A 14,600-nucleotide genomic window follows, 5' to 3' on the forward strand; every position below is an offset into this window, starting at 1 on the left:
GCCCCAATGCAGATGAAAGTTTGCCCTTTAAAAAAACGAACAACAAAAACACACTTTTTCTAGGAGTATAGAAACTTCAGACTTTTGAACTACACGGTGTCCGTGTTACAACAGGGACTTGACATATTCTCAACCCAATCAACAATGCCTGCTCAATGCCAAGTTTAGATGTGACTTTAAATTGCACCCAATCTGGCAAAATAATATTTGACTGCTGGCTACCAGTAAAACGCACACAATTTTTCCTTTCAGAACTTCTGAGCCACCAAGCCAGGAAGTCTTTTGGTGAACACTCCCCTTCCCATTTGTAGAGAAATCAATACTCGGGACCGGGGGCTGGACTTGGGGAATACAAGGGTTCCCTCATTTCAGCCAGGGCTCCCTCTTGCCCCACCAAGAATCTACCCAGGGGCCTGAACCTGCAAGAGGTAGACAGGCATTGTGAGCTGAGCCAGTTCCCTGGCTTGTGCTCCTACCTCGTCACGCGCTCTGGTCCTCCTTGCCCAAGAGGTGTGGGGATGGGTGTGGTGGAGGCACAGTCCAGGGTTGGTCTTGCCTGCCGCACGCCTGTTCAGTAGCCTTTTAATGAACTCAGTGACTCAGCGCCGTCCCTCCCCCACCGGCCTCAGATCTCACTCCTCTCAATCGCACTGATGCCCATGTGACAGCACGTTGTCTCCACCGAGACTAATCCCATATCAATAAGAGCTTTCAGCACGGCCCAGACCAGATTACTCTGTCTCACAACCACTTTGCTGACCTGCCCAGGGGGCCACCGAATACTCCCCGAGCGCATACTATTTACAGAAGAGTCAAGATAAGCTGGATCACTTGGTGTGATTATTTCGCTGCCAAAGTTTGTGGCTTTAACAAAGCAAACCCACATTCAACCGCTCAACCAGGCGCCGTGCAAGCCACCAGAATGAAAAAACAACGCTGGATCTTACACACATGCAGTAATCAAAATATTACAAATAAAGGCTACATGTGAAATGACAGATTAAGATGAGCTCTAGATACCAGATGTATGAAGTTTGCTATTAGATTTCTTTGCCATAAATCCAGGACAAGGCAACATGGCATCTCATTGTCAGATTAATGTGGACTAAGCATGATATAATTCATAAGAAGGCTTTTAAAAAGTCACCAATATTGGTTCTTAACTTTGCCCATTCAGATTCTTAAGAGTAAACCAAACTTGAGGAGAGATGCCAGATGCCAAACTGAGTACAGGCTCAATATCCCCTACTTTTCCATCCTTCCTTTTCCTGCAATTTTTATCACACTGGTCTCTATCCACAGCCTTTCTGGGCAGCTGAGATGAACAAGAGGAATGAGTATAAAGCCTACAAACACGGTCAAGGAGATGAGTGGGAGTAACTAGAGAATGGTCTTGAGGGTTTGCGAAAACTATTTCATCAGCATTATGGACAAGAACAAGAAGGCCAGGGCATACTTAAAATCATCACAAAGCCTCTTTCTAGCACTAAATGTGAAGTAATGAAGCCATCACACAGCAGATTAAGGCCTTTGCACACAAAGCTCCCTTCCTCAGAAAAGCTCTATTGATTGAGCTTGAAATACAGATTTTTAGTTCTAAAATTGTGAGGATAGCTCCTTAAAATTCAATCTCTTTCCCTCAGAAATGCAATAAAATTCTAAAACAATATGCACCAAATAAAATTTATTTTTAATATTAAAATACCTGATGCTCATTTCACCATGTCTCTGTTCTCTCGTCTCTGTTCAATGCAGTTAGGCAGATTTGAGGGTGCTGCGGAGAATATCTGAGGTGAAATGCCAGGGAGCGAGTGAGCAGGCCCTGAGCTGCAGAGGCAATGCTCCAAGCAGAAAAGCATGGCTGGCAGGAAACCAGGAGAAATTGCGCAAGGGAAGAGCCATTCCAAAGCTGTTCTCTGTCCCATGGTTATGATCACAGGGGAGGGTAATTACAAGTACTTCTGATCAAAATACCTTTTGCCATTTGTCAGATAGCAGACCCCAAATTCAAGGTGGATTAGTCTGGAAAACTAAACTGAATCAGTTTTGAAGTCTTACTTTTATATCCAACAATTGAACAATGCAAATATGAATAATACAGAAAACAGCCAAACACCTAGAATGAAAAGTGGAACCCCGTAACTCCCCCGTATTCAACAGATGACAGGGCTAATGCAGGGAGTTTGGGCTATGGGCTGGTTTTATAGCCAAAGCCACAGAGAATTCCATCACCAAAGACTGCTTCCTACTCTTGGTGAAGGAAGCAAGTAATTCACATGCCAGTCTCCATCTTTTCCTCCCTTTCCCTCTCCCTCCACCCCTGCCTTACTGGTATTTTTCTCAATGAGTTCCCTTGATGTTGGAGGACCCAGCCTGCAGCTTTCACAGGAAGGGCTAACACAGTGAGAAGAGCAGGATCTAAGAATCAGAGGAGGTGGGTTTGAGATCTAGAATAAACAGTTAAAGGTCTAGAGGCAAGGAGCTTCACTTCTGAGCCTTAATTTACTCAGCTTTAATGAGAACATTACCTGCCCTGCTTGCTTACTAAATGGGACTGACCTGGTGGTCAGGTATGGAATGTGGGCTCGTATCCCAGAGAAGGTAAACAAAACAGGATGGAGAAAACAAAGTCTGAGCCCCTGCTCTGCCATGTCCCTTGCGGGGCTTCCCTTCCTCTTCTAGGCTGCATTTGTAAAATGCAGACAGTCATACCTGCTCTGTGTATCTACCAGGGTCAACAGGAAACTTAAGCAATGCATTTGAAGATAAACATTACAAAACTGACGATGCTATCAGAGGGCACGTTCTTACCAAAGACTATGTTTTAAAAGCATGAATAGCTCCAAGGTTGAAAGAAAGTCTTAAGGAGTATTTTTATGTTACACTACAGAAAAATATATTATTTGCTTTAAATAAGGGGAGTCTAAGTTTCAAGTCAGCGGATTAGAGATGAGCGGTTAGTGACACCATAAGGGGTGGCATAGGTAGGTAGAGCATTCTCCCAAGAAAGATGACTGAAGCCAGAGCGAATGGGGCTAACAGTGACATTCAGTCGCCGCAGTGCATAGACCAGCTTTGGGGGCCAGGGCATTCCTATAGAAGGCTCCTGAAGCCACGCCACAGGGATGGGTCCTTTCCTGTTGCTTCACTGCCTAGCCCTTTTGTGAGCACGGTGAGAAGCCTGAAGTTGGCAGCAAGCACTGTGTGCTGGCATCTGCAGTGAGCAGTGACAGCTACACCACTGGACAACTCAATCCTGCAGGACTGCTCCAAGACTGAAGTTCAGAATGACAGGTCACTGGGGCTTGCAGTCACTGACTCCAAACACCTCATTTTACAGAGAGGAAAACTGAGGCCTGGTGGCAAGGTGGAGGCACTTTCCCAAGAAACGCAGCATCCAAGCTCTACTGAGTGCCCTGGACCTCGGATGCCCCACCCAGTGTATACTCACTACCTTGGGATGTTTTTCCCCCTAAACGGAATCCTATTGTTCACCCATTTACTCATATGTGTATATATACCATAGAACTTTAAAAATTATCTTTGACAATTTTTTCCCCCTGGCTTTATAAAAATCTGTCCTTTCCTCAGGCAAATTATTTTCCAAATATTTAAACTTTTTGGGCTGGGCCCAGTAGCTCACACCTGTAATCCCAGCACTTTGGGAGGCTGAGGCAGGCCTCCCACTTGAGACCAGAAGTTCAAGACCAGCCTGGGCAACATAACAAAACCCTATATCTCTACTAATACAAAAATTAGCCAGGCGTGGTGGTTCACGCCTATAATCCCAGTTACTTGGGATGTTGAGGTACAAGAATCGCTTGAACCTGGGAGGCAGAGGTTGCGGTGAGCTAAGATTGCACCACTGCACTCCAGCCTGCGCAACAGAGCGAGACTGTCTCAAAAATAAAATAAAATAAAAATAAAATTTTCAGGCACTTTGAGGAACCCCAGTCTTGAATCATCTTGCACTTACAAAGTAAGTAAATTAGGTAATTTATTTTATGAATCCTTCTTAATATTTGTATAGCCCCTTACAGTTTTCATAAGCTTTCTCTCATTTGATCATGACAACAGCTCTGTGATGTACGCAAGACAGGGGTCATTACCCTTAATTTCTGTGGTACTACAGAGAGATGAAATGATTCATCTAGCACCAGAACTAGAGTAGAACCCAGTTCTTCCCAACACTATCTTGGTCCTCCTTCTTACTCCATTAATTCAAATAAGAGCCTTTATGTACTGGGCACTATGGCTGGAACCAAGGGGGCAAAGATATGTAAAACAGAGTTCAGTTTTTTCCAAAGAGCTAGCATCTAGGGGACACATATCCACACAAAAATGTTACAAACACATGAATTTGGAGGTAGAAACTTTGGAATCAGACAGATTTGTATTTGAGACCAGACCTCACTGTTTACTAGTTATGCACCTGTGGGCAAATCATTCTGCCCCTTTAAGCAGTGTTCTCATCTCACAGGATTGTCAGGAGAACTGAATGAGATGGCAGAGGAAAGATGTTTAGCACAGGATCTTGTTCGTGGTAAGCATCCGGTATGTATTAGCTATTTTTATTAGCATTAATACAAGGCAATGACAGAGACACCTGAAGGCTATTATGAGAGCAAGGTCTGGGGACACCTATCCTCCATGGTGGCGGGTGGGGGGTGAGGTGGGCGGGGCAGTGTATCTCGAAGAACCAAATCTTAGAGAATGACTTTAATGATTGTTCTTACAAAACAATACTTATTTTTGTTCTTTTGTTCTTTTCATCTATCCATCCATGTAGTTATCCAACGCATACAGTGAGCCCAGCACTTTACAAAATGATTCTCAGCAGGGCTCCCTTGAATAAAGGGTTTTCCTAGGGCACTTAAAATATGAGCATATTTACAAAAATTGTACTCACACACCTTTTCAGAGTTACACCTACTGAGTGAAATGAGGCATATCAATGGTCCACTCTGATCCTAGCTAGAGATAACAGCTTAAGAGAAACACACCTATAAACAGAACCTTAACATGATGTCCTTTGGTAACAAAGTGAAAAGTCCTTCCCCTAGAGGCCACGTTAAAGTGGTCTGCTGAATGAGAACTCTACTCTCATCAGCAGAGGTGGGGCCTGAGCTACTGCGGACTTCAATCATGTCTGCCTTCACCATTCACTTAAAGGGGGGAAATTATCCAGCTAAATGTTTACTCATATGCAATATCTGCTTGCCAAAGGTAGCACAGATAATAACCCCATACTTTCCACTTTGTACGATGATTACAACTTCCTGTCCATTCATCCTCTCAACTGACCTGGTAGCCACATGAGCCAATCTGCATAAAACAGAGATATAGCCAAGGTGGGCTGCACTTTTGAAATAGGTTCTGCTGCTGAAGATATGTATCTTCAATACCTATCACAGTGACGTATCACAGTCACCAGATATGATACTTTGTAAGCTGGATAATTAGTTCAAATCAATCCCTTACATGGCACGCTTTGTGAGAAGGAAGTTGGCACCTATCTGTTCCCCTGATGGACAAGACTGATTCCTTTCTACAGAGTGCCTTGAACTACTGCAGGAGAAAACCACCATCCTTCAAGAGCACCCAAAAGCTGTGTGCAGCTGGACTCATGGAAGGCTCTCCCTGCCTCAGGATGCTGCCTCGCATAAAAAAATGTAGGACCAGGTCCTCTGGGTAATGGTACTTGTGACTTTCTTTCTCAAAGAACTAGGTTCTTCGAGATGGGATGAGACTTCCATTACTATCTGAAATGCGAGGTGAAGAAACTGGAAAAAACAAAAAAACAAGGCTTTGAATCATGAGACAATGCAGTTGCTATCATGCCAAAATAGAACACTAAGTGTTTTTAAGTTTTCTAGAAACTGAGGCAAAGAGGAGTCACAGAAAATTCAGCTAGTAAGAGTATCATGAAAAAAACCAAATATCTCTGTTTCTTAAAGCTTTAGAGAGACACTCTTACCTGAGGAATTACAGTTCCTCACTGTATTACTGAAAGGCAATGTCCCCAACATTGTGGCCACAAAAACGTAGATGTGGATTTCTTATGCTCCTAATCTATTACAATTCGCTAGAAAATTCAGAGGCCTAACACCAAGGTTAGATCCTGAAGCCATTCTTTGAGGGGCTATGGGCCATAGTGTATATTGCTATCCTATAGTGGTCTAATTTCATCCAAGGATTGATCCTAAAACTTCAAAAAGTAAATTGGTACAGGCTATCTCTTAAATTACCTTCTCTAAACATCATCTCTCACAAATAAAGTCTTAACAGAAGCTCTATGTCCAACAGAGATTATATTCTGTATCAACAGTCTGGGTTCTCCTGAGAGGCTCTTACATTCCAAGACTCATGCTCTAAGCAATTCATTAATTCGAGCATTAAAAAACTCATCTGATTTTAGGGAATAGTTGACATGTTTACCTAAAGTTGTAAAAAACAGACTTATTAAAATGCCTCAGAAGAAGGCTTCAAAAATTATTTCCATTCTCAAAATGTTATTGCTCCCAATTGTCATATATCAATGGCTCCCCAGTCAGTCATGCTCTGCCTAAGCAACATTACAAAACATCAGATAGTGCCAATGGCAATTCCACTGGGTTCCTCCAAACCCAGCCCGTAAAGCCTACAGAGGAAATAGAAAGATGACAGAACGCATACACTTTATTTTTGACCTATCCTGATTTCCATCAGGCTTTGGATACGGGACTACTTTTATGGCTGCAATAATTTTATTGTAAAGATCCAGTACAGGAATTTCTTCTGGGAAAGTATTTTATATTCAGTTGTCAAGCGAAAAGCAAGGTATGTTTGTTCTCACTCCAAGACACCACTGAACTCAGAACAGGAACGTACCTGTTTTCAAACATTAGACTGTAGCTCCTAGTGTCAGTGGGTCAGGAGCCTTCCATGGCCATTCCTGCTTCCTGGGATGTCACGTTTATGGTTGGGCTCTCATTGCATTCATCTTATTTACTCTTTAAAAAGAAAAACACCAAGTCTGACCAAAACAAACAAACAAAAGCAAAACAAAAAGGGGGGAGAGGAATAACTCTTGTTAAATTTATAAATGATGTGTCTAGAGTGCTATTTCATTTTTGCTTATAAAAATGGCATCCATGCTTAAAACCATCTATCAGAGTGATCAGATTTGTATATGGTCTCCGCCTGACTTAAAGGACCTATGTTTGAGTGTTGTTTTTCTCTTCTCACTGCAGCCACAATGTGATCTACCCTATGACATTCATTAGACTCTTGTAGCACACATTTGACATTAGCACAGGGATAAAGTAGGGCAGGGAGTGTGGTGACAGAGCTGTGGGTGGGGAGTGAAGCTTTAAACCCTCAACAGCACGAGTTTCCCCTCCCAGAGAAGTGACTCTAAACAGGAATTAGAGGGCCTCTAAATATATCTTCCCATAATTTGCCCATATTCTCTCTTCCTTCCCAGTTCTCTCTCTTAAACATTTATTCTGTGCTAATACAAGTTTGGTGTTCTGCTAAACTGGGGGGTAGTTTAGAAAATGCGTATGAAGCCTGTATTTTAAACCTTCTGTTTTAGTCTAGAACATGAGGAATATAAGCCTAACAACATCTTCCCCCAACACACACATAAAACCATGATCAGTATGGGACACCCAGTGTATGAGATAAATGTGTATCCCCAGACTCGGTGCAATTGGGATTAAGAAAGGGACTGAGAATGATCAAGTACAGGTGCGATGAGAAATCTGAAGGTCGAATTCGCAGAGGTGGAAGGAAAGAGGATGTCTGGGGGAAACATGAACCCAGGTACTCAGCCATACATGACATGAATGAATATAGGAAGAAGGAGAAACCAAGGTTGATGCTACCAGGGAAGCTCCCTAAAGGTAGAAAGTTAATATCCAGTAAAGATAGGATTATATGAACAATAATTTACTTTGAAAGAGTGTTGCATAGGCAACAGGACATGGCTCTGTCACTTTTAACCTATTTTCCAGGAGCTAAGATCTACCCTCACCCTACCTTACCCTACTTACGTACTCCAAAGATGTTCTGCTGACATTTGAAAGATGCTCATCAGAAGGCATCATCATTCTAGAGACAGCCACTTCACCTTCCCTCAACTATAAAGGCTTTGTAAATTAACTCAGTGGAGGTTAGAAAAGACTTCTCACTGGTGAAATTAGTGGTGTTAGAGATATGTGGATTGCCTATTAACATGATGCTATCAACTGACTGTGTCTCCTCCAAATTCATGTTAAAATCCTTATCCCCAATGTGATGATTTCAAAAGGTGGGCCTTGGGAAGGTGCTCAGGTCATGATGGTGGAACCCTCATGAATGGGATTAGTGCCCTTATAAAATAGAACCCAGAGAGCTCCCTTGTCCCTTCTAGTATGTGAGGACACAGTGAGAAGGTGGCCGTCTATAAACCAGGAAGCAGGGCCCTATCAGATGCTGAATCTGCTCTCGCCTTGATCTTGGACTTCCCAGAAATTCAGAACTGTGAGAAATTTCTGTTGTTTATAAGCCACCCAGCTTATGGCATGTTGTTATAGTAGCCCAAACAGACTGAGACATGTAGCATTGGGCACTCCACCTGTGGATGACAGAGATATGAAAGAACCTGACAGACCCAGCCTTACTCTGTGCAATGGTGCTTGCAGCTTGATTCTAAAACAATCTTCTGCACAGCCACTGGCTTGGAGGGTTCCTGTCGCCTAATACTGACAAAGTTAAAGGAATCCTGCTCCATGTGAATTTTTCATGTAAGGTACTGTCAGCATATCTGAAGTTCAGAACACATGCTCAGTGACTGCTTTTTATGTAATTGATGTTTATATAAATAGCAGGATTTGGTAAATGTGTACTTTTGTATGTGCGAACACAGTTGAAGGAGGAGACCTACAACTCATTATGTCAACTACTGGAGGTTATCCTAAAACTCCCCTTAATTAAAAATAAACAAATTGGCTTAGAGGTTCGTTTTTAGCACACTTGAATGAAGATGTTTATTAGAAACAAATAAAAACTCTAACATTTTTAGAAGCATGAAAAATTGGAGTAGTTATGTGTGACACATGCCTGAGAAAAAGCAAGTTTTTAATACAATGCATTTTTATTAAATCAGAACCTAAACACACACACGCAGTAAAGTACCTCTCATTTTCAAACACACGCAATACATGGCTTCCCTGAGAGAATATCTCTAGGATGCAGTAAGATCCCAGACAATTATAGAAAGACTATGTATTTGCAGCATAGTCAAGTGAATTTTACTAAGGTCTGGCATTTAAAAACTAATGGCTGTTTGATAACTAACATTCCACTAGTTCTCTCAATAATAACAAATTAGTAAATAAAATTATGTTGGTACATACATTACATATATAACCAATCTTTATCAATTCATATATAGACAATACACACCTATCTAATACTCAAAGGCAAGAAAAAGCCATTCCCCTTTCTCTACACCAAGCAGCATGATACACATTTCTTTCTCACTAATCTGGAATCCCTAGATATTTTGAACATGGACATTTGTTGCTGACAGCCACCGCCAGACAAAGCTCCATGACCTGGCTCCACTCCAGGAGAGGCCGCAGAGAGGGCTTCATACCATTCTTGGAAAGCATTCAACTACCACATGCAGCCGCATCTCACACCGAAAAAAAAAAAAAAGATCTCACATTGCAGACAGCTTCACTATAACGTTAACATTCTTGGTTGTTACACACACATTTGACAAAAAATGCAAGCCTCTAGATACAGCCACGTTTATTGTACAATGCCAATACTATACTCAAACACGAAATTCTCTACCATTTTAGGCAACACCAGCTGCAATTTTATTCTCTCACTTCCCAACCTCTTAAGCCAAGGAGATGAGAAGGTGCTCTTCCTTCTCTTCACTCCCCAACACCTACTGTACGTCAAGACACGGTGCCAGCCACAGAGAACACAACACTGGGTAAGACTCAGTTCCTGCCCACGAGGGGCTCACAGGGAGGCATTCCTGTGCTTTCTAAATTGCACAAGATGTCACTCCCCCTCTAACTATGGCTAAAAGGATGAAATACAGACAAGAACAAAACCCACCTTGCTCCAGCTCCTTAAGCTGCCCTCCTGCCTACTAATACCTTTCATTCTCATCCAGCCCTGATGCTTCTTTATCTGTCATTTACTTTAATTACTTCAAACGCATGTTCTCTCTGGTTCCAGTGTTCCTTCTTCTTTCCAAAGTGTACTTGGTTTTTTTGTGCGCGTTTTTAAATTCTATTCTGCAAGGCTTGCTTTCCCGTGAAAATGGCCCTTGACCTGTATTGTAGAAGAACCCAGACCATTATCTACAGGATTTTGATAAGCAAAAGTGCTGCTATCACATGCAATGCCATTGCAGCTCCTATCTGCCTCTTCCTAGGGTCTCTGCAACTTTCTGCGAACCCTCTACATACCTCTCTAACCTTGCACTGAAAACATATGCTCACAGAACTAGGAATAAACATTAAAGCAATCAGAGGCCTCGAGGAACTAAGTTTAGCAGGCTAATAAGAAATATCACAAGGTGTTAAAATATTAAGCAGAATGTGAACACTGCCCTAAGAGTTACAAGTGCCATGCAGGCTCGGAAGGGGGAGATAAAGAAATCTGTTGTATAAACAGATGCCATGTGGAATGCAAAGGCATGATGGTCTCACAGTGTTCATGGCTTTCAGTAAAGGCTCATAACCACCATGACCCTTCAGGCACTTCACAGTAAGCAGTGTCCTAATAAAAATATCTAGTCATAAAAGAGAACGACGACATAACCTGAAGACTGCCTGGACCCTTAATGATGGAAGGTAGACTGCTTACACTGACAAGCGGTCCATGGCTTTGACAACCTCACGTCAAAGCACGCTGGTAAGAGAGAAAAGGCAGGCTCAGGGCTCTTTTCAGTACTGAGAGTAGTGGGCACAGTAGCTCTACTTCCCTGTTTCTGAAGCTGCCTACCTAAAAAGTAAGGTCGGTTTCTAATTCCTGACACGTGCTCTCTTTCATACCCACTCACAGTGAATGACAACTTCCCTTTGTTGCCTCTGTCACTTAGAATTCTGTAATTCACTTACCCAAAGCTACTTTGTCCGAAAGAGGACAAATCAGCTAATCCTTAAGTCCTTTTCAGCACTAAAGAATTTCCCTGCAGGGTGCATCATTTATTGTTTTTCTCCACTTCCTAAGTCCTCCTCATTCCTAATGCATAAAACACAACACGAGGGACCCAATCAGCCAAGTCCAGAATTCGTAGGACTGATGTTTTTTGCAATGGTATTATTGTCTCTCTCATCTCCCTCCTCCTACCCGTCCCCATATTCCGGACTTAAAATACAAGGTCATGCACGGTGGTGTGAATTAACAAAAACCCAAGGCCACACACTGAGCAGCTCCAACTTCAGCCATGAAAAGCGTCCTGGGCTACAGCCAATGCCCTCCTCTCATTCCCTTGGGCCTGCTTTCAAAGCCACAAAGAACAACGGAGCTGAGAAACAGCCCCACTCAGCCACCAGGCCACATCCCAGTGGGGAGACACTACCACATGCTCAGTCCTCTGCTCAGAGATCCCTTCTCCACCACATCCACAGAACTCTGTTTAATCAAACTCCATGAACTGAGTTGCCTTGCGTGTTCATTTGCTGCGCTCCTATACTGGCTGCTATGGATACAATGGTAGATCCTTGAGTAGCTTATAGGCAAACTTGAGAATCTAAGAGATACTTAAAATGTAAAGTGACATGTACTAAATCATAGAAGGGCATGAGATCCTATAGTTTGTTTCGTGACTCCTTCAGCTTCTTCATCCAACCCTGGCCTTATCAGTTTCAGTGCCTAAAGGCTTCTGAATCTCTACACCTCTCCAACTTTACTCACTCAGTTCAAGTCAGCAGCATCCTCCTCCCAGAACACTTGGGTCTGCTAATTGTTCTTACCACTTCTAATCTCAATACCCTCCAAGCCATTTTCCACACTGTAGCCAAGCGCACCTTGCTCAAGTTTAATGTGGTGGCCTGCCCATTCTCCATGTAAAAAATATCAGACAATGGCTCCTCGTTGCCATCAGGATAAAGCCCACATCGCAATGCCATTTGTAACCCCTCCTACCTTCCCCATGCTCTACTGGCACCTGGTTCAGCCTTACTGGAAAACCTGCAATAAGGCTGAACCTCCAAATCCCCATGCTCAACCCTGCCCTTGGGGTTTTGCACACAAACCATTTCCCTTACTTGGAACACAATCCTCATCTCTCCCACCACCCCCTTTACCCTTTACTTGGCTGGCTACTGGCAGCCCTTTAAGTTTGGGCTCAGCTATCACTTCCTCCAGAAGCGTTTGCTGACAACCCTAAGCAGAGCTGAATGCCTCCTCTTTAGGCCTCTGCCGTCAGACTTGCGTGTTCAACTACACTGTATGTTAGTTGCTTGGTATAATAGTTTATTTCCTCTACTAGACTTCAGACAACTTGGTGGGCAGGGAGTGGGGGGTGGATTAGAATGGAACCTTAAGAGATGTCTCTTAATATCTGTTGAAAAAAGGATCTCAACTATGACTTGTTTTCCTGTGTATCTTTGTTCTTAGCATAGTGCTGGCTATGGTTTGAATATGAGATGGTATGGAAATTGAGATGTTGAAACTTAGTGGCCAATGTGATAGTTGTTAAGGGTGGGGGTTGGTCTTTGGGAAGTGATTAGGTTATGAGGACTTCTGCCCTCATGAATGGGATTAAGGCTCTTATAAAACAGGGTTCATGGGCTGGCGGGGGCTCGGCTGACTTGCCCTTCTGTCTGCTATCACGTGAGGACACAGTGTTCCTCCCCTCCTATGGATGCAGCATCCAAGCCCTCTTACAAGCAGAGATCAGAACCTCACCAGACAATGAGCCTGCTGGCTCACTGATCTTGGACGTTCCCAGCTTCCAGAAATAATAAATAACACTCTTTTCTTTATTAGTTGACTAGTTTGTGGTATCCCATTACCTCTCCCTTCACTACCAGGGAGCCTCAGTTACTATCTCCAGGCCAAGTGGAAGCCATTCGTCATTCATTCTACAAATACTTAGTAAATGCCTACACTTAGTAGGGGCTGGAATGACCACACTCTGATCTCTCAAAGAAACCACCAACTGCTTTGTTGTTCAGTCAAAACTGTTGTTTCTCAGTTATATCTTGTTTGATGGCAAGTCCTTCTCCTTTCCCTGTTCCAGAGGTCAGGAAACCATGGCCTGTGAGCAAAATCTGGCCTTCTATCTGTTTTTGTGAATAAAGTTTTATTGGAACATAGGTATGCCCCCTTTATTTACATAGTGCCTATGGTTGCTTTTCCTGCAAAAATGGCAGAATTAAGAAACTGCACTAGAGACCATATAGCCTGCAAAACCTATAATATTTTCTGCCTGGTCCATTACAGAAAAGGTCTGCCAACACTTGCCCTACCTATTATAACTTATGGGTTTCCTTCCTACCTTTGTGACTGTGACTGGAAAGGCTCTTGTTATTCTGCTGTCCAATGAAGGTATAAGCAGTCCTAGGAACACTAGCTCCCCAGGATTCTGTCAGTCTGCTTCTTAACCTGACACATTCTTTGTCTTTCTAAGATGGTTCTCATGGCCCCTGAACATCCCTCTATCGGTGAACTATAGTATAAACAATCTGTAAGCGTTTCTGTCTTCCCCAACCCACGGGGCTCCTTGAGGACAAGGCCCATGTCTTACAGACATAACTCAGCATAGTGACAGGCACACAGTAGCCATCAAAAACATTAACTAGGTAGATGAGTGTTTACAAGGTATTTTTAAAATAACTATATTTAAAGGCTCAGCCATAGTCCCTTGGTGAGAATACGGTCATTCAACTGATGAAATTTCTATTCTTTTGTATCAGTTTTGACTTGTCTATAGATGGGTGACGAAGTAGAAACCCTGAATAGGGGATTTCCCACCAGGATAAGGACTGAAAGTCTGACTCCCATTCACTAGCTGTAGGATCTTAGTTAAGGTGCTCACTCTCAGTTGCCTCCTCTGCAAAATAGAGATAATGAAATAATTCCTCAATCTCACAGGGTGGCTGTGAAACCAATAATATGTGTAACATGCCCACTACCTTTGTCAAGCAATTTTGGTGCTCAATAAGTAGAAACAATTATTATTATGGACAAGGTCTTCTCCTTTAAGGCTCCAAGTACACTGACAATGAACATGGCTAGGGTCGTCTCAGCTATGTTATAGCATCACGCTTGATCCTTTCATAGCAGGATCCCTGATTCAGGTGGTAGTTTCATATTTTAAATTATGAAAACAAGCAGCTAGGTCTTATATTAATACTAATCCTTCAAGACAAAAGATCGAACGCTAAAGGAGGAGCTTCTCTCTCTCTCCCATAAAGATTCATCGGTTAAAAAGCACTAGTGGTGATACTAAATTGAAGCATCAACACACTGTTCTGTAAATTCTCTTTTCCTGATAGAATTTACCATAATTTGTTTTTTCAGCTACAGCGCATAGCTTGGAATGTAATGCACACATTTTGAAGACTAGACATTTTGATAATCAAAAGGACAATATTAAG

General features: G+C 42.6%; 1 protein-coding gene across 3 annotated transcripts in view; it reads right to left on the bottom strand.

Annotated features, from left to right (window-relative positions):
* MCC (MCC regulator of WNT signaling pathway) overlaps window positions 1–14,600 on the bottom strand; it is a 473,566-nt gene that overhangs the window by 175,744 nt on the left and 283,222 nt on the right. Inside the window, exon 1 of one of the 3 annotated variants that reach the window (XM_015140595.3) lies at window positions 477–621. The exons of the other annotated variants lie outside the window; for them this stretch is intronic. The gene's annotated coding sequence lies outside the window, so the exon portion shown is untranslated. Of the gene's footprint in view, window positions 1–476; window positions 622–14,600 lie in introns of those variants that run through there. 3 annotated transcript variants of the gene reach the window in all.

This window comes from Macaca mulatta, chromosome 6 (assembly GCF_049350105.2).
Source record: "Macaca mulatta isolate MMU2019108-1 chromosome 6, T2T-MMU8v2.0, whole genome shotgun sequence".
NCBI lineage: Eukaryota > Metazoa > Chordata > Mammalia > Primates > Cercopithecidae > Macaca > Macaca mulatta.